The sequence below is a fragment of the Mastomys coucha genome, unplaced genomic scaffold (genome assembly GCF_008632895.1).
Source record: "Mastomys coucha isolate ucsf_1 unplaced genomic scaffold, UCSF_Mcou_1 pScaffold17, whole genome shotgun sequence".
NCBI lineage: Eukaryota > Metazoa > Chordata > Mammalia > Rodentia > Muridae > Mastomys > Mastomys coucha.
In genome coordinates, this window is record NW_022196899.1 from 1,527,984 (window position 1) to 1,553,171 (window position 25,188).

Here is a 25,188-nt window from a genome sequence, read left to right on the forward strand (position 1 = left end):
ACCATGGCAGAACTAAGACCCTTTCTTCACCTGAACCTGAAACAGAGTTATTGGTCTCAGGTGTTTCCTTCATCATCCGCCTTTGCCTGTCTGCAATAGCAGGAAATGGTTTTTCCATCAACGGACTTGTACACTGAGCCCTCTCCAAGCCAAGGAAGGGCTGATCTTTGCTGATTTCGACCTGAAAGTTTCCCCTGCCTTCATTTCCCCCTTAGTCTCTTGAAAAGAGCCCCCCCTCCTCCATGCAAACACCTCAGACAGTTTTGTTATTATTATGGTTTTATCCAGGATGTTTGCTCTCTAGGGTATTTTTCTGTAAACACCCTCTTCACTTGCCTGCTACAGAGAATTTCAATTTCACCGCCCCCCAACCCCCACCCCAGTGTGCAATGTGTTTCTTAACCCCACTAAGGTACAATGGGAGGCTTCTAGGGAATTCCTGGTGAAGTTGCTGTGTGAAGGTAGGATGGCTGGAAACAAAATAACTTTAAAATCTCAGAAACTCTTTCACTGAGAACTGAGATTTCTACCCAAAGAACTTGGAAATGGGAGTCTATTGAAAGAGAATTTGCTTTTTTTGTTACCCGTTTAGTAGCCTTGGTTTCTAAAATACTGCTTCATGGAGCCACTCCAGATTTCTAAGATGGCATTGCCTTTTTCTCTTACCAAAGACCATAATGTAGGTTTTATTCTCTGCTCCCAGCCTTTGGATTTTCATTGTAAAGTTAGCTAATTGCTGAATGCAAGCAGCTTTTCAGATAGGGGTCTAGGTCTGATCTTGGGGGAGGGGCATTTCCATTTGTCCTAGGATGCTGATACTGTCTACACTGATGGACACACTGCTAGTACAAGCCTGTTAGACCCAGGAAGACATATTTACTATCTCTGAAGTCGCAGTGATGTGCTACATACAAACCTTGCTGTTGCTATAAATCTTGTTTGGTACCTTTGGTTCTTAAGGACTAAAACAAGGTTTTGAAGCAAGAACCTGGCAATCCAAAACTTCAAAGGCCTCTCAGCTCTGAAGTGGCTGAGGCCTCACCTTGTCCAGGAAACTGGGCAGTACTGGTGTTTCCTGTTTGTAGCTCCTTTGATTGGTTACTCTTACTTTCATTGTATGATTCCAGGTTTTAAAATATTACATAGATGGTGTCTCCTTGTGACCTCTAGTGTAGTAGTGTATCAAGATGCAGAGTAGCTATTCATATATGTATATATATACATACATATATATGTATATTCATATATATATGTATATGTATATATGTATATTCATATATATACATATATGTGTATGTATATATATATACACACACACACCACGTTCAGTAGGGGGTATTTAAAAGTATGTCTATTCCAAGTGTTAGTTAATTATCTTTTAATGAAAGTGTCACTCATATTCACATCTGTAATATTGGAAAGAGATAATTAGATTTTCAAATGAGAATCAGCCACCTTAAATTTTGCACCAGAAAATACCAAGTATATTTCACTCTAATGAGATCTGTAGTGGGGTTTTAAAATTCATCATAATGTGCTTCAAGAAATATAACTCAACAGACTAGAAAGATGAAAGCTTCTCGTCCCTAAGTCTTCTTATTACATTGAACTCACACGATTCTGATAAAATATTCAAGAATATTACCTGAAAGCTAGGCTGTACCCTAGTATCACTCTTACAACCCGGACTTACTCTCATTTGGAAGTTTACTTTGACTAAACTAACCACTTCCACCTCCCTTGTAGGTTTTTCTCTACTGTGAATGTAAGTGCACGATACAGTTTTAAATAGAATGCCTGCGGATCCAGAGAGAAATCCCTCCTTTGAAAGAGGTTGGTCTGGGTGATGTTTGCTCACACAGAGACAGGCACTTTTTATTTACATGCATCTGTATATTTGCTCAGGCCCTAGTATTTTGCCATTATTGTACGTCCGAGTGCATTGTAAAATAAACCAACTCAAGAGAAAAGCTCTTAATTACCTTGACTTGTATTACTCCTTAAAGCTCCCTGGTAAACAAATCTCTGGTCCGAAATTACTTTGCCTCGTTTAAAAAAAAAAAAAATCTAGAACGCTAAAAGAGCATTTCTTAGGAACTGTTTGTGCTTTTATATTCTTCCCTTTGCTGTCTCTGTGTGAGTGTGTGTACGTGTGTGTCTAATGAAGTTTGAGAGTTGTGCGCAGGGGCACATGGGGTGCGAGCCCCGGAGGTCCCCCATCCTCTGTCTCCGTGGTCGCCTCGTCCAGGGCTCCAGCCGCAACGCTAGGAGCCGTGGAAGTCGCGAAGCTCCCAAGCTTCTCTGAGTCCCGGCTGCGCGTCATTTGCAGTCTGGGGAATGTTGATCACCTCACTAATTACACCTCTCCCCCCCTCCCTCCCCCTCTCCCTCGCTCTCCTCTCTCATTCCCAGAGTGCATATCGGGAATAGACACACAAAGACATGCGCACTCAACTTAATCAGCCATTTTTTTAAACAGGGCTAAAACGATAATAATTAGCAGAATAAAGACATATCGGATTTTCATTTCCTTTCCTCCTTTTCCCAACCCCTTCACAACTAAACAGCGAGACCGCGGTCGGCACATGCTTTAACTCCTCCCGGACCCCCGAGGACCGATCCATGCCCCCCACTTTTTGCTCCAGCGTTTTTATTTTCACCCAATAAAGTTCGAGGATTATTTTTTTATTTTTTTATTTTTTTTTTTTTAATGAACCCTCTCGTTTTACTTGGATGTGATCAGCTGTACGTAAAATAAAAGCAAAACAAAAAAGAGGCGAAGATCGAGTAGGAACTGCAGGGGAAATGGAAAGTAAGTTTTTTCTTTAACTTTTATTGAGTAGTTTGTGTTAAATTTAGGTCGAGTATCGATTATCTTTCCAGCCTGATCTTGCACAATCTTTGATATTTCGCTCCCTCTCTCTCCCTCTCCCTCTCCGCCTCTCTCCCTCTCTACCCCTAGCTCGCTTGCTACCGCTCGCCCTAGCACACATACCCTCATCCCGACCACCTCTTCCGCTCTGCCCCCCTTTTCCATCTCTTTCCCCCGTTTTTTTGGCTCCAAGATTTGCTCTGCTGAGGGAGTGAAAAGGCACGGGCGGAGGGGGGGTGGTGGTGATTTTTTTACTTGGGGCTGGGGTGGGGGCAGGCATGCTTTTCGGGATTTAACTTTTGGATTAAGTGACTTTCGGCCGAGCAGTTTTCTGTCTTTTCCTCTCAGTCTTTTCGGGTTCTGCTTTCATCGAGAGCCGGAGACACTCTGGTGGCCCGGCGAAGCTGTCAGTTCGGACATTATCTGGGGGGGTCCTCGCTCGCTCTGCACCCCCGCACCCCATCGAGATGATGGTTCCTCGGCACACATTCTCCGAGAGTTTGGACGTTGGTCGGTGGGGCTCGCAGCCCCCTCTCTTTTCCTCTCCCTTCATCCTCCCCTGCACTCTTCTCTGTTTCCTGTTCTTCCTTTTCCCTTCTCCACCCTTTCTCAAGTTCGCGAAAGGCGCTCACTGCTGTGAGCAGTGTGCTGTGGCAGGCCAGAGCTGGAGCGCGCGAGGCGCGGGGCCCAGGAAGATGGGCGAGCGCGGGGCTGGGCTGCAGGTAGACACCGGTCCGCGGAGCAGCGGCAGGCCCGGGCGGCTCTCGGCTGCACCGGGGCTGAGGAGCCGGTAGGTCCGTTAGGAGGCGCGATCTCCCGGCCTCGGTTGGCGGACCTAGGGGTGGAGACAGCTCGCCCCGGGGCTTGATCGCCGCACTAAGAGGACACCCGCGGCTGGGGATCAAGAGCCTTTGCTTTCTTTTTTGGTAAAGGGCAAGGGTGTGTGTGTGTGTGTGTGTGTGTGTGTGTGTGTGTGTGTGTGTGTGTGTGTAAGGGGGCTGTGGCTGACTGTGGGAACTGATGCATTCCTCCCCCCCTACCCCCCAACAACTACAAGGTTCCATGTCTGCAAATGAACTTCACCTCCTTAGCTTCAGCTGGCACCAAGCGTGCCTTCTGACCTGATCAGCTAGGCGAACAGGGACTGGAATGAGACTTATCTCGCCTCTTTTCTTTTCTTTTCCTTTCCTTTCTTTTCCTTTCCTTTCTTTTCTTTTCCTTTCCTTTCCTTTCCTTTCCTTTTCCTTTCCTTTCCTTTCCTTTTTCCTTTTCTTTTCTTTTCTTCTCTTCTCTTCTTCCTCCCCCCTCTCTCTCCCTCCCCTTCCCTCCCTTTCCATTCTTTTGCTCTTTCCTATCAGAAAAAAAAATAAAATAAAATTTCTCTAGAATTGTATAAAAGTTCCTCACCTCAGCGATGGCCAAGTTCCGGAAGGTTCCCCATCCTGCCCCCTCCCCCAGAAGACAGTGCACTGGTTTGTATTTCTTTTGTTACCTGTGATCCAAGCTGGTGTGTGTGTGGGGGGGGTGCTCCTTGAAGCGCTGGGTCTAGGGTCCGGCCCAGATATGAGATCCAGCGGCGTATGTCTCCACAGTTCCGTGCCGTCCTGGTGAGGTTTTAGCTACCGTTCCGTAAGACACCCTCTTTGTAGGTATCAAAGGTTCAGATCACAAACATGAACACCCCCCACCCCAACACAGACACACTCCGACCCCTGCACACACACACTCACAGTCAACACTCACAGAACACACATTCGCCCCACTCCCCCCCACCTCCAGCCCCCACCTTGCCTTCACTTTCCCCCTCCCCCAAAAAGCACACACAGAACAACATCCCCACCACTACCAAACAAAAACCCAAAGACAAGTTCAGTGGCCGAAGATGGTGGATTGACACTGACTCCGACAGAGGCAGGTTCACCAAGAAATCTAGCGTTCGTGATTTCTGACAGTTGCATTTCCTCTCCTTGACCCCCCCCCCGCCCGCTTTATTAACTCTGTTCCATGTTTAATCAAGGATCATGTAGATGGCAAAAGGAGAGACAGAGAGACACGGGACGAGAGAGAGGATAGAGGAAGAGAGGGAGAGGAGAGAGAGACTGGAGACAGGCTTTTTTTTTTCGTTTTTTTTTCTTTTATCCTTTCCTTTCTTTCTTTTTTTCTTTCTTTTTTCTTTTTTTTTCTTTTTTGTCTTCTCCTGGATTTTCAGTGGCTTGATCCCTATAAACGTGGAGTGTTTAAAGCTCATATGTAGCATTATATTTTTGGGTGAATGGATGGAAGAGTCAGGGAGAGGCTGCGGCTGCCGCTGCCTTTTCAGTTGGTGCTTAGATTAAGGCTGAGACTTGGCTGCGATTGGGACGCGACAGTGACACGGGCATCGATCGCTTCCATTGAGAGCAATGCAAAAACACAGCCCGGGTATGTAACACTCGCTGCCATCCACACTTGCTTTACCTTATATTTACTGAAGAAACTGACAGAGCAAGCTCAGACTTTCTTTCTTTCTTTCCTTCTTTCTTTCTTTCTTTCTTTCTTTCTTTCTTTCTTTCTTTCTTCCTTTCTTTTTCCCCTTCTTTCTTTCTTTCTCTCTCTCCTTCCTTCCTTCCTTCCTCCCTTCTTTCTTTCTTTCTTTCTCTCTTCCTTCCTTCCTTCCTTTCTTTCTCTTTTTGCTATTTTCTCTTTTCTAACTGAAGAATAAAAAGAATGGTGTGTATAACATTTGTTGAAAAGAATGGGTTTTAATAAAGCAGATAGAAAATTTGGGAATTATTTCACTTCATCTATGACTGTTTTAGAGTTTTTCTTCTCCACTGAGAAGCATATTAAATAAATAGGAGATTTTTTTTCTCATTTAAAAAAAATAAAATAAAACGTAAATCCTTAAGAGAATGTTTGATATTGTTCAAGGGCTGTGGTTTCAAGCAGCAGGAAGGAACACAAAAAAAATAAAAGATGGCTAGCCAGCTGTTTTAACCTCTTGCACCTGGCTTCAGTGTACGGATCATAAGGGTCAAACAGTTGTTTTTAATGGTTTTAATATTTATGGCATAAACTGCAGAGAGCATCACTGTGTGTTTATTCAATAGCTGGCTGCTCATGTATTTAAAAAAGTAAACTCTTATTGGAGTGTTTTCCTTTTTTATAGCAATGGAGATAGGGTCAATGAAATATGAGGGTAGCACCATAAATCTGAAAAGTGAAATGTATGCGAGGAACAAAGAAAGGTCAGGTAAGCCAGCTGTATAAGTCACAGCAACGACACCCACTGTGGTGTAAGGCAGAGACAGTAGCTCTGGACCTAGGAAGTGAAAGTTTTTAACTTAATAAACACAAGGCGACACATTCGGCTCTTTTGCAGCTTTTGGCAGGAGAAGTGCAACTCTTCATTAATTGTGAGCTAGTTGGATTATTTTAAAGGTGCTGCCACAGCAAGGGGAAACAGAAAGGAGGCTGAGAAGATTGCTGTTTAATATTGAAGAATTTACTGCTTCCATTCTGACCATGAGCCTAAATTTACACAATGAAATTTGATTATCTCTAATAACAATATTAGATCCTGCATTGGATGGATGAGAACTGAGGTGGTTTTGTTGATTGCAAGGGTTTAATGTTGCATTTCAGAATCTGATGTGGTTTGGCCTCCCTTCCATTAACTGGAAAACCCCTGAGGTTTTACAATTATTTCTTAAAGATAATACATTTAAGATTGCATTGGTAGGCTGAAGAAAAGTCATAAAGGCAAGAAGGGAAGCCCTTAATAACTCTTGAGGTTCAGACATGTTCAGCAGTTAGATTGGCTCTGACTTCACCAAGGGTCGACAATGTGTCATTTCCACGAAGCCAAATTGCCCTCTGCCTATATGATATTAATGTGCAAATCAATATTTCAGGGATTAAATTTCCCTTCTTCATTTTTTATGGTTTCTACCTCAATAAGTCTCAAGTCTATTAGAAGAGGCTGTATGATTTAAAATCTTTCACTGCAGAATGGCTTGTCGTAGTCTTGTTTCACAGACTATTTTAGGGTTTTTGTTATAAAGACTAAAGGTGCCCTACAGAAGTTGTGAGGCAGTGTGGAGCCAGGGTCAGTAGTGTAAAACCCTCATTTGATTAAGAGCTAAGATGTATTGGGGATATAATATATGTGTTTGGGCATGATATATACATCCTGCTGCTTTAAAAATATTATGTTAATCACCTATTGATTTATTTCAAAAATCGATTGATTTTCCTTTCTTAGTAGTGATCTGTTCAGTGTTCTTGAGGACTGTGTTAATTTTCTAAAACACTATTCATGAATTAGCCTGGTGTGAAAGTATTTTGAGAAAGAGTTTTCATGTAGCAACATTTTCCTAAAAAGTACATTTAAGAAATGATTGCATCTGACAGTAGTAATCAAGTGTTGTCATTTGCATGCACTGATCTCATAGCTATCATTGAGGTTTCTGACCTAATGATTAGACGGTTTCTACTAAATGGGGTCTCCTTCCATTCTGCTATATGTTTAGTTCCTAACACTTGGTAGGAACAATGTGGCTTTGGATTCTCTTGGAGAAACACAATTACATCTGAAAATATGTATACTGATTGGAAAATGTGAAGTAGAAATGAGGAGCAGGTTGAAATAGCAGCCTGTGTCTTTACCATAAAAATCTTCAGAAGGCCTACTGCCTATCTATTCATCCTGTTTTATAGTCTTAAAACATCTGGACAAAGTTCCAAACAGCTACAAGAATTTCATATGTGATAGAACATTTTTTCCATTCAGTGTGAAATGTTCCTTCCTAAAAAAATGTATAGCAGACTCGCTTAATTTAGTCTGTTAAAAGGAATGCATATGAAAATGGACAAAAAAGCTCTCTAATCTCTGCAAGCTGTTTTTATTTCTTAAAGACTTCTGTCTATTTGGGTTTGAAAAGTCATATTTATTGAGGAGATGATTCTGAGGTGTGACGTTAAAATAATCTATGATTTTTTGGACTGGAAGCCATGCTCCTGCCCAATTTGCAGAATTACTTTTTATGCCTATCAAAACACAGAGTTAATCTATCCTTATTTACAATTAATCTCAATAAAATTAATCTTAACTATGCTTTATTCAGTGGCTTAAAATATCTAATTATATTCAATTAACAGCTGTTATAGTAATTAACATTGCTTAATTGCCTCTGAATATATTTATGTAAAGCTCATTAGTTGCTGCTGTCTCCTTTTTTCCTTCTCTAGTTGCTATTTTTGCTGTTGTCAAACCATTTTTATCTCCCAAGGTTTGACAGTGGCAATAGCACAGAATCTGCCTGAACTCTTTATTGAAATGAATGTGACTGGTCTCCTGTATTAGACACTTGTTAGGAGCCTTTAATTACTACTCTAAAGATGCCTGTTCTTCATCTTATTCTGGATCTCTAGTATACTCACAAAATATTTTCTGTCATTGTTGCTAGAAATAGAAGAACCCAGGTGAGGCGTTGTATTCATAAGTGAAGAGCTTTCCTGTGTCTGTCTAGGGGCTGTCCCCATAGGCAGTGTAGGATGTTTTGGTTTTTTTGTTTTTTGTTTTGTACTTTTTCCTCTCACTAAAAACATTCTAAGGGTTAAAGACTTGGCCATGGTTCAAACTGAGAAGTGCCCAGGGAAAGTGCATGTGAATATGTACAAGTTTCATGTAATTAGTGCTTAATTATATTAACATATGCAAATTGTCAACTTAGGAGCTTGTTGAGCTGGCAAAGATCAGCTAGACACAATTGCTATATTGTTCTGAAACAATAATGGATTTCAAGTTGGATTGTGGAAACACATAACTAGTTATCTAATTTAACTCATACCATGGTGAAATTTCATTAGTCTCCATGGAGACTGGCCTAATTGTGCTGACTAATGTTCTGGACTGCAGAATGTCCTAAAAAGAAATCCTTGTTTGCCTAATCCACCTTACAATGACACTTGTTTGTACATGTTTCCCTTGTGTGAGAATTTGCATATGCAAATAGTTTCTCTGCCCCATTTGTCATGGCTGTTCATTATCCATTGTTACTGATCTGTTACTGAGTCTCCCAAGATTGGATAGTGTCAACCAGTCCAGCTACATTCTTTCATAATTTGTTTCTGATTAATAGACCAGAGTAAGTCTTATTCTCTTTGGGCATCTGCAGGGCAAGGTCAGTTCTCTTCCCCCAAAACAAAAACAAAAACAAAAACAAAAACAAGAGTTGCTGCAGTACCTGAAGGACTTTTTTTTCTGCTCTGCCTTCTCCTCCTCCTACCCAGTGGCTAACAGAATGGTATTTAAAATAATGTGATTTTGTTCAAAGGATGCCTCCACTGATAACTACTAGTTTCCTAAAGCAAAAAGACAGGCAAAGAAAGCATATTCTGTTATTTGAATATTAATCCTGTTTTTGACAGGAAGGTAAACTGATATAATTGCTTTTCAGTTGAAGGCATGGGGGTTTATACAAGTGTGAAGACATCGGAAAAGGATTAGCATTTTTTTGCATACTGAAAAGCTCTGTTGAATAGGGATCCAAATGGTTGACTGAATGACTAAGATGAAAGGAAGATGAAAATGCAGACTTCTTTAGGTCTGTGTTCTGCTCTCTCGAAAGTTATGTTTTCCAAGACATGAGCAAACAAGCAGTGGCTTAGATTTCGGCAACGTTCCAAAGTGTCCTGAGTTTTTAACGTGATCAGGAAGATATGGATGAAGACAGTACAAACAGGTAGATGATCACCAGAGGCTTGTATGTAGAAGGCTTTAAGCAACATGCCAGCCGAGCCAAATACTGACTACTGAGTGTCGAGAATTCCCAGCACATTACTGGCAAAAATAGTTATTTTAAGAGGAGCCAGTAAGATGGCATGAATATTCAGCTCATTTAATTATTGACCATATAGTGTACTTTATCCCATTGATCAGAAATAACTACCTCAATTGACAGAACACTTCGTCAGAGGCAGAGATGTGTATTCTGACTTTTGGTGATATCAAGTGCTTTAAATGACCTATCAGCTCTTGTAAATATGAAAAGATAACAGATGAAAATGCAAAGTTGCCTTCCTAGGCTATAATTCATAAAGCTCGGGATGCAACTGTCTGATTAGTTTGCAGTTGTTATTTTATAGTTACTTTAAGTAGGCCTTTTGAAAAAATATGTCTAGGAGCTGTATGTTCGCTCGAAAGTTCACAGTTGGGTTTTTCCTTGTCACTAGTTACAGCTGTAATTGTTTGTCAGTTGATAATGTAAACAAATCTCTTGATGAAGTTTCTTCACCCATAATGAGGGCAATGAACATCCCATGTGCTGAGACACCTTCGAAGATGAGAACTGGTTCTTTTGCATATATGTAAATCAGTGCCAGTACAGATCAGTATTTGCACACATGCTATATCCTTGTATGTATGTTACAAAAGCTGGTTCTAATTTGGGGTCAACACAAATGATCTCAATAAGGCTTCCCCAGAGCATAGCTGAAGGATTCCACCAGATATCATCCTAACCATTTTGTGGCTAGGCAGCAAAAATGTCCATTTGTCTCGAAGCTTTAGGGTTCAGTTGCTGGGGTTCTGTAAGAAGGTTATATGGAAACTTGAGAAATCACAAGTGTTCTTCTATAAATGCAAGTGTGCTGGTTGCCTCTTGAGTACAGTGAATTGTAAAGGAAAAGTGTTTGATCTTTGTTATAAAGTCACCCAACTTCTTTACAGGAGTTCTTTTTAAAATTTGTCAAGAAATTCTGGGTTATTTCAGAAACTTTGATGGCTAACTTTATGATATGCTTGGGAAAAAAGTCTTAAAAGAACAAAAAAGAAATCCACATGGAGGTTATTTTTTTTTTACACAAATAAGGGCTCATTAAAGTATTTCCATAAGAAAAATGTGTTAATTTAAAAAATAAATTCATTTATATTTTAAGACATTGTTAAGCAGGCACCATGTGTTGTAACTGGCAGCATTCCAGCCACCATGGATGAGGATCACACATGGGTTAATAGTAGCTTATGCGGTGTCTGCATTCTTAGGAAATGGGCAAAAGCCCAGGGTATTCTTATATCAAGATTGCAAGAATCAGACAGAGCAGAATATATGTTTATATGTGAACAGATGGACACATGTGAGAACTGAAAGTGCACACTTTCTCTTGGCACTTGTTTTACTTATCCTTAACAACATAACCAGTTCACTCCTGGTCTTTAATGGCTCAAGACAAAATAGGCTTTTAATGAGGACTCAGTGGCGTTTTCTTGCATGAGGATTGTGCTCCTTGCGATCTTGTTGGAGTTGATATTGTGTTAATTCCCTCATTTCAGAGGCTCACAAGCTGCCTTGGAAATATGATATGGTTTCCCATTTGACATACAATCCTCAGGTCAGGAATGGCTGCTCTCTACTCCCCTACTCAAAGGATTTTGAGTGAAATGAAATACTTGCCACTGAGGAATTTTTGGTTGTAGGCATGACATGTAAAAATAGCTTTGACACTAAAGTCAGGTTTGGCAAGAGGCATCACTAATATAATTATCCACTTTAACATTCTAGAGATTTAAAACAATGAAGGCACAAATATTAAGAATTGGAGTTAGTGCATATGTCAGAGTTCCCTAATGGTCCAAGCAAGCTTGGTTAGGGGTTTTGGTCAGCCAGGAGACTGGGATACTAGCATGTTTATGTGTGAGGAACATGATGCTTATGTATGCTGCTTGGCTGTTCAGGGGGACATGGTCATGCTCAGATGATGGTAACTGGGTGGTATATATTTTAGCACAAGCCCTAAAAACAAGGTTTATGGGTCCCATTTTGTCCTTTCTACAAACGCAGAAAACTTGGTATGAATATTTACTAAACTAGGGAAAATTGATTTTCGGGTTAAAAAATATGCATTTTTACCTGTCCAGAAAGTTGTCTTTACTTAAAAGAAGAAAAGAAACTCATAGTTATAATAACATTAATATACCAAAACATACACTCTGTTGTGTGTAATCTGGTCATATTCTTAAAATAAAGACCAAATAAAACGTTGAACAGGAAGATTTTGGAGAATCTTAAAATTTGGCTATTCAGAAGAACAACCCGAAGAAGTCCAAATATTAATAGGTTCATCTTTCCTCATAGGATACCTTCATGAAACCTGTATTATTTCTCTTACTTTCAGTTTGTAGCACTTAAAAAAAGTCACATAAATTTAGGAATGATGTAATTCATACTTAAGACTCCTGAGTCCATTAGATGACTTAGGTTCTTTGTTTATTTGTTTTGTTTTAGTAAATATATTTGTGTTCAATCTTGGATCACATGTCCAGTCAGAGTGCAAGCATGCACACACACACATCACCTGTCCTATACCTAGATGAGAGATTCTCTTTGCTCCCTAGATACTATGAGGTTTTCCTGCCACAAGCTGCATTTCCTTCATTTTCTAAGAACTGATGAAAATAAGCTCTGCAGAAAAAAAAGCAAGTTAGTTATTGAGACCAGTAAGAACACTAAAGACGCCAGAGTCATGATACAGCCATCCATCCATTCAGTTCAGCTAGCTCCTTTGGAAAATTGACTGAATCCAGAAATCATCAACACAGCCAGTAATGCTAGGAAAGTGTGTTGAGAAGAGCTGGATTGCAACCGTTCACGAGTGTGTACTCACTCTTGTATGTTCAAGAAAGGAATTGTGGCATGAATGAAAATCAAGGCTGTGGGTATTGCAAAGGGAAGCAAAGAAAAAAAATCTGTGAGGGGAGTACAATAGGGATTTTTTTTTTTTTTTCCTGAGAAAATGTACTTTCTGCTTCAGAAGGGGCCTAATCAGGAGCTAGGCAGCCTTCCAGCTCTGTGACTCTTACACATACTTCTGTGTTATGTAACAGGTTAGTCTAGGTGCTCTAAATGGCCAAGGATTCATGAGAATACCGATGACCTCAGTGACTTAAAATGCATTTTTAATAGTCATGAACATGGTGTGAACAAGTGGGAACTTTCCGTTCTGGGTGAGTAAGTTAGATGAGGACTCGGCTGTGAAGATTTTGAGGCAGCACAGTGTACAGGAAGAACGTACATAATTCAAGACAGCCCACCCTTTTGTTCTGTTTACTTTGGGCTCATTTTTCTCTTAAGTAATTTTGTTTACTGCCACTTAAATTTTACATGAGAGTCTACGTAATTTCTTAGCAACATAATGACTGGTACAGATCTTGTCAGTTATAAGCTACCTGGACTAATTTAGACTGTGACCTCTGTCCAAGTGTTTAAGTCTCTGGAAGCTTTGGTTTCTTCTTCTGTGTCTCCAGGTTTGCTGAATGTATGTAAGTGTTGTGAACTATAAAATACGTCAGTTTGAAATGACATTATATGTGGTCACTGAGGGTCTTGGTTGAATATGACGTTAAGATGATGAGTGTTTGATGAAGTATACCTACAAGGATGTGTGTAGAGCGACCTACTGCCACAATGAGATAGGACTAGGCAGCAGGTATTTCTAAGATGTAAGGAACAAGACAGTAGCCTTCTCTCATCATTCCCTCTTTAGCAGGTCTCTGGATGGTATCTAGCTTGGCAGGTGGCTCCCACTCCATCATCACCACTGGTTTAAGTTATTAGAGCTCCTAGATATTTAATGTATTTCTGTCTTTTCATTTTTCTATGAAGCAAATTAGGGCAGAAACAGTTTTTAAATAATTCAGACCTTGGTCAATTCACATGAACTCCAGGGTCCTGGTGGTCCATTAAATACAATAATAGAAGAGACCACAATGCTTGCTCCAGTCTTACAGGGAACTCAATCTGCTTGAGAGCCTGTGAATTAGAGTGCTTCCACAACTGCCTTACATGCCAGGGAAACACTACATATTTGTTATTAAGAGATTTTGATATGTCGTTAAATGAATATAAGTCATACTATTCCATGGTGTTCTACTAGCCAAAATTCCTATAAGCCTGGAGGAAAAAAAAAATCCAGTTTCATATATAAATATATGTAAATGTCTACAGAACCATTAAGTCATCTTTGGGAATTTTCTAAATAAGTTATTAGCATCAACTTGGATTAATTCTTAGGGCTAATCACAGAATTTTGCATTTTTTACAATAATGCATTATTTAATGGAAGATTATTCAGTTTTAAATATGACAGCTTGACTAAACGTTAGTAAGTACATAAGTGCAATGTCTTGGGCCATCAAGAAACTGGAATCTATTTTTGATACAGTTTTAAAAATAATTTGACTCCTAATAATCTTGTACTCTGATGAACATTTATAAACAAAATTATTGTTTGCATTTTATGGAAATATAAGTAGCTTTGGAATGTATGTGCTTGAGAGATATTCAAATAAATTGCAGCCTTTATGGAGGTAGTGGTCATATCCACTTAACTACTGTATCCCCATTGATGGGTATATTATTAGCAATTTCTTGGTGCTCAAGCTTCTGAGTGACTTACTAATGTTTCTTAAAAGCACACAGAGATCTTCAGTTTATTATACTAACAGATTCTGCTAGCTGTCTCACCTAGATGCTGAAAAGAAGTACACAAATTCAAATTGGTTGTTTCTTTTCTGGAAAATTCCTTAGAGAAAACTTTTAGATCAACATAACTGGCTTTTTGTTTTAGATGTCGAGATTGCTGTTGTCCGAAGGGCACAATTCCCCTTTCAACTGAGGAGAAAAACTGGAGCACATAGAAATTCCTGAGAAAGAGCACATAATTCAGAGTAGATGGGTGATCTACAGTGTGTGTGTATGCGTGTGGCTGTGTGGCGTATAAGAATGTGATCCCTGTAATTGAAGGATTTAGTTTTCTTTTGTTTAAAACTTCTGTGCTCTGACTATGAGAATCCTTTGCATCTCTTTCTCTCTCTATATATGTATATATATGTACGTGTGTGTGTGTGTGTGTGTGTGTGTGTGTGTGGCTTTTAGTTTAAAATGGTTGGTTGGTTGGTTAAATGGTTTGTTGATTGGTTTGATCTGCACACTATAAACATTGGTTTGAAGGTATCCCAGTCTTATATCTTTTGAAAACTCTTAATGAACTGGTTTATAAAGCCAGGCTAGTAGAGATCACACCCAAATAGTCTAAAAGGTAAACAGTTGCAAGAAAAGTGGAATGGGACATTTCCTTCTTGAAAAGAAGCAAGGTGCAAATTCACTAGGAATCGTTCTGATTTGCCAGAAGTGGCTTTGTTATAGAAAAATGTTCAAGTATTCACTGTCAACAAAGAAATCAAGGACAACGCTTAAAGTAGCTCACCTCTTAACTTATTCATAAAACTCACATGAGCACTTGACTTTGTTCTTGTTCCAAGAAGGGGACAAATGCCAATAAGAACAAGAATAAGAGTTCCTTGCGTGGTCCAAGAGAGAGTCACACTTTTACCTCAAAGCCCGATCTACTTTCTGGTGATCTGTTAGGGAAGCATTGCATAAGATTGGCTGTGTGCTCTCAGAGGATTTAAGAAAAGGAGTTAGAATAAGAACCTACTGTATGGACTACATAGTGTAAGAATCAAGAACTTGCACCTGCGACTGCAACTTGGGATCTTACTCAGCCTGTAGCTAGAGGGGTGGAAGTGGTTATGCTAAGTCAAAGGTTTGATGCTCAATTAGCCTAGGGTTTCCCATTGAATAATAATTGGAAAAATTATTAAAAATTCTAATTGAAAAATATGACAGTGTCATAATAAAACTGGTTTTGACAGTCCTTCCCCCTACTGAAGTAAACAGAGAATTCACACCAGAAAGAGAATAAGAATAAACTAGGCTCAGTATGGAGTAGGCCTGAAGAACAAGGCTGTCCTACCCACTGATTAGCCATGTTTATTTCACTTATATCCCTTCATAAATGATGTTCTACTCCAGCTGCTCCTGTTGAGAGTACAGAAAAGACATTTAAAGGACAGTCACCTGTGTTGTGTGTACTGGCCAGAGGTTTAGTGGTGACTTAAAGTTTACTCTAGAATTTCCCTACCTTAAATCCAGTTCACACTCACTTCCCTTTTCTCCTTTGATGGACTTGATTTCTTATTACCCATGGAGCACATATTTACACACACACACACACACACACACAGACACACACACACATTCTTTTCCCAAACTTTCACAATACATTGCAGGAACCTAGAAGAGCCACATTAAGAATGGTGATGAGAATTAATGATGTATCTCTAGATAAAACTGTGCAGTCACGTCAGAGCCATAAGCTTGTTTGTCATGACTGGAGTGAAGATGTCAGAACCAATGAGTGTATGAGCACAGAAGGAACAAAAGAGCTTTGCAGGGACATATCTTTGTACTGGGAGCCAGCAATGGCTTAGATTTAGCTCCAGGGAAAGATTTGGATTAGACAACACTGTGTACAAATCCTTAGCATAACAGAATGAATTGATGAAGTGGGGGGCAGAATAGGAAATAGAAATGGACACACTTCTCAATACGCATTTTAGACTGCAGCTAGGAAGCTATGGAATTTCCAAGATATATGTTGTGTATGGGTTTAATAATTTAAGGCAAACTGAAGCTACAGGCTTGAGATAGTATTAATTGGAAGATTTGCTTGTCATATACTAAACATGTGTGTGTGTGTGCGTGTGTGTATATATGTATATATATATATATGTATATTAAACATGAATATATATGTCCAACACCTGGACATTAAATTTACCTGCATTAAAAGAGTTTCAATCTTACTTCTATCTAAAACCTATGTAGAGAAACAGTATTTGCATTCACAGAGGTAACTAACATTCAGGTATGAAATGCCTTTTATATTACAGTGGAAGTTAGTACTTAATTTGAATAACAATTCTGACCATGGCATACTTGTTACATGGTTGAACTTAACACAAAACCAAGATGATAAACCTTCTTTACATAGACTTCATTCTGAAGCATTCATTGAAAAGTAACAGATTTTCTTTCCATACCTGAGTTCTTATCTTTGCTAGGCCAATCTTAGCAGGTTTATTCCATTTTGGATCTACCTAACTGTTCTCTTTCAGTTAATGTATCCAGACAACCCTTTCTTGTTTCATTCTATCGATTTACAGTGCTAAAGTGAAATAATCGGATACCTGTTTCCTGCCCTTTGAGGATTTCTCTTCACAGAGGCTGATTAGTCTCTCCTAGCTCTTTAGCTGTTTTAAATGTATAATTATCATTGCATGTCATTTGATAGCCTCACTAATTGCTTCCAACTATTGTCTGTTTGCACTTAATGCTGAAACTTGATCAACATTCTGCTTTGGTTGATGTTTAATGGTAAACTTTAATTAACTCTTATTGCATTGAAGAAGAGTTCAGGCTTGGTGCTAACTAATCATTTACCTTCATTATGTCCTGACAGCTCCACTTGTCCTTGGTCCTAATAGATACACCAGTCAGTAAATAAACCTGCAAACCTCATGTCTTGTAGTTGTGCCATGCTAATACTTTTCTACTTAAAGTATAAAATAATTGGGGCTAGAAAATTATTTAGTTAGTTTTATATCTCTAGTTCTCCAGACATTAATCTTAAATTGCTTCTTTCATGCAGGACAATTTTATTTTAATAGAAACTGTAAATTTTGAGATAACATTATTTCTTCAACATGGCCCTGAGAACGTGCATCTTTTGAATCAATACCATTAAGCTTGTCTCCTGTTGGAATTCTTGTAATTATTTTTCCTGAAATACTTTTCCTGTAATGATATTGAAGTTAAAGTAATCAGGTTACCAGCAGATCATGTAAAATTCAACTCAAAATTGCTGGTTGCTTGATTTTAATTTGTCTGACATCAAGTTTGTTTGAAAAGGGATAATATGTGGGTAAACGAAGGAGCTTATAATTATGGTTGACATTTGTTTGTTTATAATGAAATCTAATTAAATTTCATAGATTTAAAACACAAAAGTTAATTACTGAATTGCTCACTTCACTGATGGGCAGCAGTCAAATTAACTTTTAGGGGAAAGAAAGAAGGAGAGATGGACAAAGTGATCGAGATCACAGACAAAAGATTCTTCATAATAGAAATAAAATAACCTACTATTCTTAGTGATCAAACGTAAATTTGCCAAGTTGTCATCCAGAGGAACACTTGGCATTCCACTTATGTTTCCTATTATGTTAGTCTGAATTTTTTTTAATATAAAGTAATTTAAAATATTTATATAGAATATAAAAACAGTTACATTTGGTAGACTCTAAGAGTACTATATAGAGCCACTTGGTAGTGATTTAAAAAATTATACATGTAACTTTCTTTGTTCAAACTATGTGAAATCATGAAAAAACATTAAAGTCATTGCTCAGGAAAAAGGAATGCTTGCTGGAATACCTGACTCATGATTAGTTTTATAAAGTTAATTACAGTAGGTTTCGCCTGCAAAGAATGACTTTCTAATATACTTAACACTAATGTATTTATTGTTATGTTGATGGGAACAGTGAAACACAAATATTCATAAAATTATTTTACCCTTTAAGTACTCGGTTGTTAGTACCTCAGTGTTTTGGGGGGTTTTGTTTTGGTTTGGTTTTGGTTTTTTGTTTTTGTTTTGTTTTGTTTTGTTTTTATGTGACTGGATAAGGAAGGTCACAGGCCGTGCTTTGGAACAGATTCTTACCATATTGTGTTTGTGATCACACATGTGAATGGAAGGAAGAGAATCGCAGGCATGCATTAGAATATATTGTCATCTCGCCATGTGTGTGATGGTTGTCGCTAAGGTAGTAAATCTATTGATACCAAATGTTTTGTATTCAAACATACATTACATACGCCAATTGGGATTAATTTTAAATATTCCTGTGGTTATTAGCATTGGTACCATCTAGATATTCAGATTGTTTAAGTGAGAGCTGTTAATCACATTTTAAAGATGGGACAATATAGGTGCAGGAAAGACATGGCAGCTTTGATTTGTACATTATCCAAGACATGATTGAAGAATCCATACTTCCCCCAAGGAAGCTGAAAGGATTGCATGTTATAGCTTCATACTTAAGTGTTATGCACTTGAATTTTCAAATGTGATAGGTGCCTCCAGAAGGGACCCAAGAAGGAAGACTGATTGGTCTCCCGCACAACCCCCTGGCCCCGTTATGGTACCTTGAATTTTAAAGTGACTTACCCAATCTTGAATAACTTCCAGGGGATCCATGTGAATGCATTTTAATGCAGACCCCCACTGAGTTTTAGACTTACATATTATTTGGGGAGGAGATATCTAGAAGATCGTTTAAGGCTAACCTTACTTTGTGATGAGAAGAAAAGAGGAAGATGATGGACACATAATTATGACTGGATCACTGCCATCATTTGATACTTTTATTCTCGTTAGATGATGAAGAGTCAGTGTAGTCTTGAGTATTGGCAAACAACAGCTTTCTAGCAATACTTTAGCTGTAATACTTACCCTGTAATGAAGCGATCACACAAAAGACTGAGTGTCAGCTGTAATACTGGCAAAGCAGTATCAAAGAGAGAACCAGAAAAATGCACAGAACTTAACTGCAGTTGGTGTCCTTGCCTCACACCAGTGCAAACTATTCATTTTCAATTAGAATGAATAAGAAAATTAGAAATCAACTCAATTGGTAGAAATTACCCGTTTGTTTCCAGAGGTAGCTAGTGCTGGATCCATCTTGCCCACTGATTATGAAATTTTCCTGAAGCAAACAAATAAAATGAGTCATATAATAGCATAAATTGGTTAAAGAGAGACTATTGATCCCTCTGTAAGCAAAGTAGCTGGAGTTTGATTAAAGTTGTAAAGAAAACTGAGTAAAATTCCCACTTCTCACAACTAATCTAATTAAGAACTATTGGACTTAGTGGAAAAGAATGCCTCTCCTCATTTGCTCCACGGCAAAAAAAGTTTAATGCTATGTAATTGTCACATAACTTCCATGTAGATTTAGTGATCTAAGAGAGAAGGAGAAAGGAGACTAGGAAAGAAGGGAAGGGGAAAAAAATCAAAGATGGAGAAGACGATGCTTCAACCACAAGGGTACTATTTATAGAGAGGGAAACCAATCTACCCTGAATCGCTAATTTAGATTTTAATGAGAAAAATGAGAGGGAAACAAGGGAAAAAGACTCAGTTGACTCACACACATACTTGCCTTTGTAAACTTTCCCTTCTTAAAAATGTGCTTGTTCTAAATGCTGAATATATTTGGTTACATCCTTCTATTCAAACTTAATTACCTTCTCCCCTTTGTCATGACATGGGTGGAAAGTTTTTGCCGTGTCAGGAGAGGTCGTCACACATTCTTTTGCAGTTCGCTTCATTAATTCCTTCTTGCAGAAGCATTCTCTCTCGTGCTGGGAAGGTAGAAGGGTGTAACAGAAGAGCCCTGGAACATCAGCAGGAAGCTCTAAGCTGGTTAATGCAGTATAATTGTCTGGACATAGGACTGGTCTTTGTTTGTGTGGTTCACTCCGAATCAGCTGTAATTAACTCCAGAGTGTTTCCAGATTGCCAGCAAAGAAAAATTACAGCTTTTCTGTTTTAAATTGTAAATCTCACAAACATTAACTATGGGGATTGCCTTTACTTTGATATATTTCTGTCCTGCAAGGAAAAATAAAAGCTTACTTGAATCTCCCACCCCACCTCTAAAAATGTGCTTTTGTTAAGTTCCTTGATTTAGTGTCTGCTGCAACATAATGGCCCTTAATAGTTGGGTTTGAAACCTTTTTCTACTTAGTATTTTCAATCTTTTGCCGTCCTCATTTCTAACATTTTTAATACTGAAAACTATGCATTTTTTTTTCAATGAAATACTAAATGCCTGATTAAACTAAACATGTTGTAGTAAATTCCCTTGAAGGGAAGCATCTTCAAGACTTGAGGTCAAATGTGTCTTCTGATAGAATTAGGGCTCCCATCCTGGTATGTCACCTGTGTCTTGATATATCAAAATGAGGCTATGAGCAAAGGGCCATTTGACTACCTCCTTTCTGTGGTCAGTTAGCCACACCCTGTTCCGAGCTCCCATACAGTAGTAGTTTGTAATTATGAATTCCAGCATGGATAAAAATGAGGTAGCAGTGTGAACTAATACAGCCCAGCACACAAAAGATCTGTCAGCAACTGATGCAAAAAAAAAAAAAAAAATCCAGCCAAAAATCTTTTTTTCTTTCTTCTGAATTCAACAATAAGGAATTTAAGCTTCAATGTGGCTTTAGTAAGCAAAGAAAAGAAGCTCTTGGTGTCTGCATAATACCACTTTGATGGATTTTTTTTTCATCAGTTCTCTGTACGTGGCAACAAATAAACAAGTATAATTATACTTGTGAAGGCCTATTCATTGCTTTGTCAGGATTAGATATATGTGCCGTTTTCACACCGCGCCTCTCTTTTGTCTTTGCCTAACTCACTATGACATATTGATAGAGGATTTGGAATGAGGAAAAGGCCACAGCAGAGACAGTGATGACCTTTTGGAAACGATATAATTCAAGGATTTTTATTTATTTTCTTCCTTTCTTTTCTCTTCTCTCTTTCTTTTCTTCCTTCTTCTTCTTCTTCTTCTTTTTCTTTTTTGTAAACTTCCTACCAAATTCGCTTATAAGCAGACAACTTTTAACTTATTTCAGATAGAGTAAATAAAGACCCAGAGTTTTAGAAGAGCAGAGAGCAGAGGGCAGAGGGGATAAAAACAATGGAGGAGGGAGTGCCCTGGTCTTCTTTCCCAGCACTTAGCAGAGTAGCCAACCTAGCATTCTTTCCCCATTATTCTGGCCTCTTGATCAGATCGCGTTCTTTTTAATCATTTCACAAACACTGTCTCACTGGACCGTAGAAGAGGGCTGGGGCAGCCTCAATTAAAAAGCAGAGGCAAAACTGGTTCTAATGGGACCTCTGAGTGCTGACTACAAAGGCATTCTCCTATTGTGCAGAAACACCCCCCTTTATTAGAAGGGCTCCTCTTAGGTGGGTTTGGCCATTTAGCAGAGCAGAGTTTAGGCAGCAGTGACTGCAGACGAAAGCAAAGCAGAAACCGAGCGGGGTGAAAAAGTTTTTTTCTGCATATTGTCTGCTGCTTCCGAAAAAGGGATTTGACAGGATCAAAGTCACTGATCTTGCAAATTCCCAAGAATACCAAAAAATATGTACACCCACTCTAAGCAGACCAGCAGGTATGTATTGCTCTAAATTTAGCATAAAAGTTAGAGCAGGTTTCTCTAAGGAATTTCCTGAAGACTTTTGTAATTTTTAAAAATGGGATATTTGGCAGTAGGCACTTGAAATTGATGATGATTACATAGAAGCCAGCTTTGATGGTGAAGCAAATTTTATAGTGAATTAATGTGTTATAAAGTCATTTGGAAATGGTTCTGTGGTAGAAGTTAAATAGTCTTCAGACTGAGGATTTTACAAAGCTAGTATAAGCTTCCAACATGAGTCCTATCAGTAAAAGAAAAACTTCATTTGGCAATGATGAGAGTGAATCGCTTGGCATCATATTTAGTGTCATGGAAAATACTAATTTGAGTAGCTTTTGAACCAGACAGAAGAAAGGGTTCCATCAGAATACACTGCCAAACATTGCTATGGCTAAAGTCAATAGCTACATAAAAATATTAAAATGAGGTAATGTGTTGCTATCTATGCCATTTTAGGTAGTTTTCTTGTTGGTGGTTGTAGAGTAAAACGTAATTGTAATTGGACAGAAGACTTATATGTTTGCTCTGGTTTCTGATAAATGTGTATCTTATTGAGATAAAATGATAGGCATTTTGATGTAAAATTACATAGAAGTTTTGTACAAATTTCTGATAGGAATTACTTTAAGGCAGTTTCCACAATTTTACTTCTGCCTCTTTTAATATAAAATGAAAAAAATGGGAGCTATAATGGGAGTAGAGAAATACTGAAATGAAATACTGTAGGGATAGTAAATACTGTAGAAATACTGTAGAGCTCATGTGTCCAAGCCCTGGTGTTGGACTGCAGCTTACATATAACTTCTGTGAGATACATTTGATGTACATTCAGAACCTGTGTAATAATTCTAGCATATGTTTTATTGTGAGATAAAAACTATGGTAAGGATAAAAATAAAAGTGATAGTAATAATTTTATTATTAATATAATAAATAATATGGTTATTATTATTAAAGCTCACAAATTTGCAAGTGTGATCTATGCTTAGTAACTTTTCTCACTCTTTGGAGTACAGAACATCAGTTTCATATTAGACATATGTATCAACTGAGTCTGATCATTGATGGAAAGTATGATCCATGTTCCTAGAACTTACTGTTTAATCTATTAATCTAACAGTATCATTGTTTTCACCCCAAATATCTAGCCTCTGCCTCCCTTCCACCTGTTTTTTGAGGTCAGCTTAGCAATGTGTATTTTATTTCAGGCATTTTATCTGCCTTTGAAATGTATACATTATGCAGAATCAGCACATGCAAAAGTAAACATTAATGTTTGGGAACTAATTAGAAAATTATTAGCTTTTTATGCTTATTGTGATCAAATTGTTTCAGAGATTTTAAAAAGCCTGCATTCCATGAAGATAATTAACCTTCAGCTCATTCATGATTAAAATTACACATTAAGCTTTGTGTTGTTTGCCCCATAGACAATTAGAGTGTCATTTTAACTGTCTCCGATACCAAAACAAATTTTGATTTTGTCAACAATCTATGATGATCTTTAAGTATATTATAAATTGATCATTTCCTCTCTGATTTGACGAACAAAATTAGATTTGATTACAGTAAGAGCATTACTGACATAGTCTTAATAGTTTAGCATGCCTGTGACCTCCAATGACATCTACCTTTTAAACAAACTTCTTAAAAGGAGTTACTGAGATAAGCCATAATATTGGTGAAGCCAACCTTTTCATTTCTTCATAGCTCTCAGACACTGAGAAGGCTGTATCAGCGTGCAGGGGTGGGAGAAGTGTTGGGGCAGAGATTCAGAATATCTATAACAGCTGTAATTTGCAATGTAATATAGAATACACAGTTTTATTTTTTTTCCAAAACTGTCACAGTATGTAAAAAATGTGGATTCTTTTAAAATAAGGGTCTGTTAGCCTTGAAGTTATGAGTCCCTTCAATTCTAAGAATTGAGAAAAGTTTGCTTACCTGTTTCATAAAAACAAGACATTGTCTATGTCATAGGCTGAAAACAAACACCAAAGTTTCACAGTGTTCAGGTGTTGTGTACAGGGATCTGCACTGCGGGATGTCGGAGAGGCTCAGCTGAAATCAGACATCACTAATAGAGTTTGGAGTGTGCAGATGAACACACCCTCCCTCGTGCAGGTGCATGCACTCATACAGAGAAGCACACATATTTAACTTGTCTATGCTTAACTTTCTCTTGGTGTTTTACCTTTACATTGGAAATGGATCAGGCTTCCATTGGGTTAACTCTTTTCTGAAACAAAGGAAGTATGTGATCTAAGTTTTAAAAATATTGAAGGATTTTCATCTAGAGTGCTTGCGTAAGACACTAAGCCAGGGGAGATGTTGGCGAGCCATGAAGGAGGCAACTCACCAGGACTGGTAGCATCAAATGGTATATGAAATGGTATTCATTACACATTGCAGTTAAAAACAAAATGAGTGAATATGGTTGTCCCCTAGGATGACTGGATTGACCGCAGTAAATATTAATATCTGTTCTGTTGCCCATCGAGGTGCCTGAAGTGTGGGAAAGAATGGTGATTGGTGCTTAGTCCGGGCCAGCTAGGTACCTGCTGAGACCCTACGCACAGGGAAGATTTCCAATAAGCTGATTTACTGGCCAAATGAAAACTAGAGAAGAGTCTGGCCTGCCCTGCCTGGAACTTTAATGTTTCTCATATTAAGGCTCTTTTATTTGTTGGTCTTCCTCTCATACCCACCTCCCTTCTCTAGTTACTGCCTGATAAAGAAAAGGAAAATAAAAAACAAAAACAAAAAAAAACCTCAAACAAAAATAGTCATTTGTACTGTACATCCATTATTGCCGTTTTGTATGAAACTAGGATAGACTGGATTTAAAGGCCTTTATACTCAGGGCATGCCTTTTCCGAAAACACAATGTAAAAATGCCAGGATTTCTGCAACAAATTTGGGTTTCATGTGACCACTCAGAATGGTTTCAAGAACACCTAAGCAATTTAAGTAAGAATGCCTGGGATAGCTACCTACATTAGTTTGTTACATTTATATAAAGTCTGTCTGTAGTAGATAGGTGTGATGGTTTTACGGTTTTTTCCCCTCAACTTTTTAGATAGTCAAGTTTACAGCAGCCGTGAATTAGTGATGGGCTATTAGTGAGCTGTGTCATTATTTAATAAAAATTGCTTCTCT

At 38.4% G+C, this 25,188-nt stretch overlaps 1 protein-coding gene across 8 annotated transcripts in view; it reads left to right on the top strand.

Annotated features, from left to right (window-relative positions):
- Positions 1-25,188, top strand: part of Zfhx4 (zinc finger homeobox 4) — a 197,316-nt gene that overhangs the window by 3,256 nt on the left and 168,872 nt on the right. Inside the window, exon 1 of one of the 8 annotated variants that reach the window (XM_031376295.1) lies at positions 2,128-2,812. The exons of 1 other annotated variant lie outside the window; for it this stretch is intronic. The gene's annotated coding sequence lies outside the window, so the exon portion shown is untranslated. Of the gene's footprint in view, positions 1-2,127; positions 2,813-3,549; positions 3,663-4,175; positions 4,784-4,817; positions 5,294-21,325; positions 22,003-25,188 lie in introns of those variants that run through there. 6 more of the 8 variants (XM_031376301.1, XM_031376297.1, XM_031376296.1 and 3 more) reach the window with 6 other exon arrangements.